The sequence below is a fragment of the Mustela nigripes genome, chromosome 9 (genome assembly GCF_022355385.1).
Source record: "Mustela nigripes isolate SB6536 chromosome 9, MUSNIG.SB6536, whole genome shotgun sequence".
NCBI classification, from domain to species: domain Eukaryota; kingdom Metazoa; phylum Chordata; class Mammalia; order Carnivora; family Mustelidae; genus Mustela; species Mustela nigripes.
The window spans coordinates 14,558,516-14,564,763 of record NC_081565.1 but is presented as its reverse complement, the minus strand read 5'-3'; the positions used below and the strand labels follow the sequence as shown (position 1 = coordinate 14,564,763).

The 6,248-nt window shown below is 41.9% G+C and overlaps 1 pseudogene; it reads right to left on the bottom strand.

The window, feature by feature from the left end:
- Positions 1-333: 333 nt before the first annotated feature.
- On the bottom strand, positions 334-2,973 carry LOC132024097 (large ribosomal subunit protein uL30-like; annotated as a pseudogene).
- Positions 2,974-6,248: the final 3,275 nt, after the last annotated feature.

Sequence of the window (6,248 nt, the reverse complement as noted above, 5' to 3'; positions counted from 1 at the left end):
AATATGTCATTCCATTGTCTCCTGATATAAAGTGTTGCTGTCAAGAAATCTGATAGCCATCAAATTTTCTTTCCTTTTTAAGTGAGTGACTTAGTTCTTTTACCTGGGAGCTCAAGGCATTTTTTAGAATGTTTTGATATTGGTCATTCTGGTTCATTTTTCTCAAGGATATGTTCCTTTCCAGTATGTGCCTACAGATCTTTTTTTTTTTTTTTTTTTTTTAACAAATTTGTTTTAAGCTGGGTTTTTTGTTGTTGTTATCGGGTTGTTTTTCAGTGTGAAAATCATCATTTATTAACTGGCCAGGTTACAAAAATAATCATGGTAGATACCTTAGTTCATCCTTCTAGTAAGCCTGTGGATATGGTTTTCCCTATTGCCAGTATCTGCATCTTCCACAAAATGTGTGGTCTTTTTCTTCCTTCTCCCTCATGGAGAAGAACATCTGAAGGACTTTAAGAAGTCGTTTGCTTCTTTGAAACGTTCTCTCACAGTAGATCTAGTGAATCGGATCCTCCGTGCAGAAGATGCCGTATTTACCAAGAGACGGAACAGTCAATGTGTTATGTCAGGGCCATTCACTTCCTGTCGATTTTGCCATAACCATGCTTGTAGATCAATTCATTTCCTGACTTTGGGCCCCTCATGCTATGTATGGTTCCACAAGCCTTACCATTTTCACCGAAGCCTTGCTGAGCTTAACAAAGCTGCGCTTGACAATCTGGCAAAGGTGAAGAAGCTGCAACCCTTTTCCAACCTTTGGGCTTACACAATTGATACTTCTGATGCTGAGAAAAGTGCCAGTTTGGGTTCTGCAGGTATGCAGAGGTTGCTAGCTTTTCTTGCCACTCTATTCATTTGAATCTCCGTTCTGAGCATTTTCCTATATTCCTTGTGGTAATGTTTACCTTTTTCAGAGATAAGCTTCCCCCTTCCTTTCCAAGAATCTTTTGGGCAGACTTCTTTCTCAGACTCTTGATCTTCAACTCTGCAAAATTATTTTGCTGTTTCTTAAGGGTTTCTGGCATAGCAGGAAACTTCTTTGTCTTCTCTTCTGCACCCTCCCTGGTTCCAGCCAGAAAAGAGCTGTTGTTTGGTTGGGTGGTTTTTATGATTTCTGTTCCATTGCTTGGTTTTCTTCTTTTGTGAGCTCTTACCTATTATATACATGTTTGTTGCCCTTACCTGTTTTCTATTTCTGTCACTTTTTATCAAATCTTTTTTTTTTTAATCTCTTCATTTGTTTTGTTGTCTAAAATTTTACTCCTATTCACCTTTATTTTTAGGTTATTTTCTACTGCATTCATTCACTCTTTGTTCTTTCCACTTTAATGTTTATTTCTAAAACAGAGTTTTTAAAATTTTCTAATTCTTTTGGAGTTTGTAACTTTATTACTGTTTCTGTTACAGATTTATGTTTTCTTTCATTTCTCCATTATTACCTTAATTTCTTTTAGTTCATTTTGAAATTTGAGCCCACAGTTTTCATCTGTCTAGAGTATGTTTTTATGGTGCACTTTCATTGCCAATAAATTGCCAATAGACATATTATTGTCCTCTCCGGTCCCCTTTCCCTTCACTAATAAATTTGTATGGGACTCAAACTTGATCCTTTTCTGTTGCCTATTCTGATGTGAGCTTAGTCTTCCCTGACTTTTGGGAAGACTAAGTGGGTCAGGACAGATTTTCTAGCTTCCTGGTTCTATAGCACTCTCTCTCTTTCTTTCTTTCTCTCTCTTTTATCTTCACACTGTGACCTGTACTTTCTGAGAACACCTCACTTCTCCCCACCTTCAATCTGGCCTTCTCTTGCTTTTGCCCTGGCATCTCTGTCCAGAGGCCTGTGCTTGGAGGGCCTCTCTAATTGCCAGGAACCCACTTCCACCCACCCACCCCCATAATATGCATATGCAGCTGTGATGCCCTTCTATTTGCAAGTATTTTTCTCGGCATATATTTGTTTTTTCAACTGATACCCAAATTTTCCCTCTCCCTTGGGGATCAGGTGTCCTAATTAAAGGAAAAGAGGAAATGGGGGTTGTGACTAACGCCCACAGATGGTCCCAACATGAAGACTCCATAGTATCTTTTGTGGCTCAGTTGTAGAGCTCTCCTGGAACCAAAGGTTTACTTCAAGATGCTTGCTCTCTCTTGCTCATCAGCCCTTCAGAGCATGAGATGAAATAAAATCTCAAATTGTTACCAATATAGTTAAGTTTAGCTAGACTGAGCAAGGGCTAAAGCATGCTGGCAATAGCTCTCACTGCAACCTTGATATTGTTACCAAATGGTCTTGGGAACACTGGGTGCCTAGAGACACAAACAATCAGAAATGTCTCAGGACCCTTATTTGGGACTATAGTCCTGAGAATCAGAGCCACTTTGCTAGTTGCAGGGCCCACTAACTTGTATAAAGGACAAGGTCGATATGGCACAGTTGAAGATTAGGACAAAATCACGTGTACATGAGAGCAAAAGAGAGAGAGAAAAAGAGAGAGAGAACACAGAAGCACACATGTGCTCGGCGATGAGGTAGGGAGGGGGTGGATACATTCACACAGGCATTTATGGCCACTACAACAAACATCCTATGTAATGATGTGAGGCAAAACGTTAAGTGTGGAGCAGAATGACTTGGTGAAGGAAGAGGAGCACTTATTAAGACACATCCAACTATGTCTGTAATTAAATTCTCCCAACAATTCATTATCATCCCCTTTGTGTAAACGACTAAAATGAGGGTCAGAGAAATTAGATAATCTGCCCAAGGTTATACAACTAATAAGATCTCTTTGTCTCTTAAATTCATGCTCTGTCCACTTTCAGGCGCTGCTTCCAGACACCCCCCTTCCCAACCCACCACCATCTGCTGGCAGCTTTGCATTTCAATAAGGGAATTGGGTTGAGGGTGAAGGCGAACAAACATTGACTATAGCTCCTGGGCAATCCTCTCGCTCACCAGTAGTCCTCCATGCTCGTTATTACAGCCTTGAGAGATCAACACTAGCCACCCTGGCAGCTTGACCCCTTGGGAGAGACAAGCAGGAGGCCAGCGGGTCCCTCCTCTCTGGCCAGCCTCCGCAGGCTAATTCTCATCTGTCCTAATACTGGGACCGGGCCCTCCCTTCTCCCCCTCCAGCCTTGCCGCCAAGGATAGCAGCACAGCTGGAAAAATAGATAGGTCTTTCTAACCCTCTCATGCGTGTGCCGTGGGGCCAGGTAGCTCTATAAATATGGTAATGGCTTCTCAAGCATGCCCAGACTGGAAATGAGACTGAGAGCCCAGAGAAAGGCTGTTCCCACCGATAACTGTGGTGGCAGCCTTGCTAGAGGAGACAGTGCCTCTAAGCTTCAGGGTCAAATTAACTCCTGCTTCCCCCCTCCCCTTGAGTAGATCCCCTCTCCTTCAGTTCCCTCCCTCCCTCCCTATTAATCGCCTGCACCCACCTGTTCCCTGATTACACCGATGACACGCACAGGGGAAAGCAAGCGAGCAGAGGCTCATGTTTTGTCTATTACCAGAAGGCCCAGACTTGTGATAAAAAAAAAAAAAAAAAAAGATATACCAGCAACAACACAGCTACATTGATGTGTACAATGGGGAACCAGCTTGACACTTCCCCGCCGTGGTCCTACTGAGAAAAACGACAGCTACAGTGAGGAACCAAATGGCTGCTCAGCATACAGAGCTGCGTGCCTGAGGATGCTCTGCCTGTACCCAGCCTCTCCTGGGTTCTGCCTTCAGTGCAAAGTGGACAGTGTCCCCCCCCCCATGCCCCTTTCTGTGGAATATAGTCTTGTGGAAAATGATGATTGGGATTCTAGAGTGACTTTAGACAAAGCCCTTAACATCACTCTAGACCCTTCCTTTTCTGTCAGATGAAAACAATCGTTCCCTTGCTATTTCTGGCTCCCCTGACCATCCCCTCTTGCTAACAGCACCTGAGAATAGTTCTTTCCATGCATAAGCCATATTGCAAATAATTTTACAACACAAAATCGTAACTCTTACACAACTGCAAAATGAACGGATTTCCCGAGTATTGGTTTAATGCACTAGTGAATCAAAGAATCTGGAAGGTGTTAAAAACCAGTTCAAAGGGCAAATCCAAAACCAGACATATATATAGGCGATCAGAGATGCTGACATGAATGTATTAGTGCATGCAAAGCTTGCTTGCACCTGGGTGCTTGGGAAAGTTCAGAGATGGAGCTTCTATACCTCTACAGGACACATTTCACCTCTCCAGACAAGAGTTATTTCCACTGGTCCGTTTGCTCAATTCGTAGAGTTATAAAATAGCTTAAAGACAATGAAAGGTGAAGACTACTGCACAATCAAGTAACCAGAGGGAGCATTAGAGATTGTTTCACATTCTATAGGAGACTATTGCGCTCATTTTTCACCATTTCAAAGTTGTGGGGTTTTTGGTTTTTTTTTTAAGATTTATTTACTTACTTATGTGGGTAGGGGGGTAGTAAGTGTGTGTGTTCAGGGAGGGGCAGAGGGAGAGAGAGAGAAGCAGACCCCTTGATGTGGGGCTCCATCTCAGGACCCAGGGATCATGACCTGAGCTGAAATCAAGAGTGGGACACTTAACAGACTGAGCCACCCAGGAACCCCAAAGGTGTTTTTTTTTAAATTAATAATTCTTCCTGAAAAATGAAATATATAAATACATAGAGGAAGCCAATTATACAGAAATACACTTATTAAAAGTTTAAAATTTCATAATAGAGTAATATATGTGCTTCTTTGTTGAAATATTAACAAGATACTATAATGACTACTATAATTTGGAAGGAGTTATATATATATATATATATATATATATAAAATATGTCAATAATACTTCAGGATATCTGTAATTACTGTAATGTGGTTATGAAAATATCTATTATTTCTGTATTTTACAAGCCACAGATACTGTTAAAACCAATCTGATTTGTTGCTTAGATTCGTAAGGGAAGGAAATGACACATTTTAGTCAGAAGTTAATAAAAGTAAAGGTTGCATTTTTCCCCCGTCTAAGTTCAAGGACCTTTAAAATTCTATTAGCCTCCATATTAAGAATCTCTGAATTAGATTTACAAAGAGAATCCCCCCTCACTGATGATGTTGAGATCAAGAATGATTATTCAAACTGAAGAGGAAAGGTAAAAAGTGAAACAAATTAAGCATGTTGGACATTATTGACGTGTTTGAGGAAGGTGCCCTTGGTTCTTTCTGCCCGAGGGTGACCAAGAAATTAAGAGAAATCCAGCATAGGTCTAGGGCATCTGAAGCTTCTAAGAGCCCAGGGTCTGGGCAGGCAGGGCTGAGAGATGTTTCTAGAATTGCCCAAAGACAAGACAGTGCATCGTGGGTTGCGGCACAGACTGTGGTCTGAAAAGATGGTCCATGTGGACAGATTTGTGGTGCAGAAGATGGCAGGATTCAGCAGCTTCCTGGTAAGCTGCCAGGGCCAGAAGAGGAGAAAAACGGATCTTGACAGAGTCCACACTCAGCATGACTATGCCCTGTACGTCCCACAGGACTTAGACCCAGCTTCCCAGAAGGGAGAATTTACCCACATCTCTGGTAAAGAAATGATCACCATGCAGTAGAACAGTGGCTTAAAACAGAAATTACTTTCAGTTGGGGCACCTGGGTGGCTCAGTGGGTTAAGCCTCTGCCTTCAGCTCAAGTCATGATCCCAGGGTCCTGGAATCGAGTCCTGCATCAGGCTCTCTGCTCAGCAGGGAGCCCGCTTCCTCCTCTCTCTCTGTCTGCCTCTCTGCCTACTTGTGATCTCTGTCTGTCACATAAATAAAATCTTTAAAAAAAAAAAAAGAAATTACTTTCAGTTATAAGAGTAAAAGAGGTCCTCTCTTGTACACCTGTCCACATGACTCTGTGGACCAAATTTTGCCTCTTATTTATTCTACCTGAGAACATGAGAAAACCTCAAAAGGATACTTTTTTTTCCCCATCCCAGGGCCCCTACCCTGATTCACAGTCCTTACCCTGGGATTCAAGGTCCTTCCTTTGATGGCCCTACCTGATTTTCTAGTCTCCTTTCTCACCCTTCCTCCTGACATGCCCCCATCACTGCCAGTCACTTCTTCTCAAGCACTCTGCCCTCTGGCCGTGGCTTGAGTTGTGCCTTGTCTTTGCCTGGAGAGTCTCCCCAACTTCTTAGCATTCTTTTTTTTTTTTTTTTAGAATTTTTTTTTAATTTTTTGTTATTATTATTATTTTTTTAATA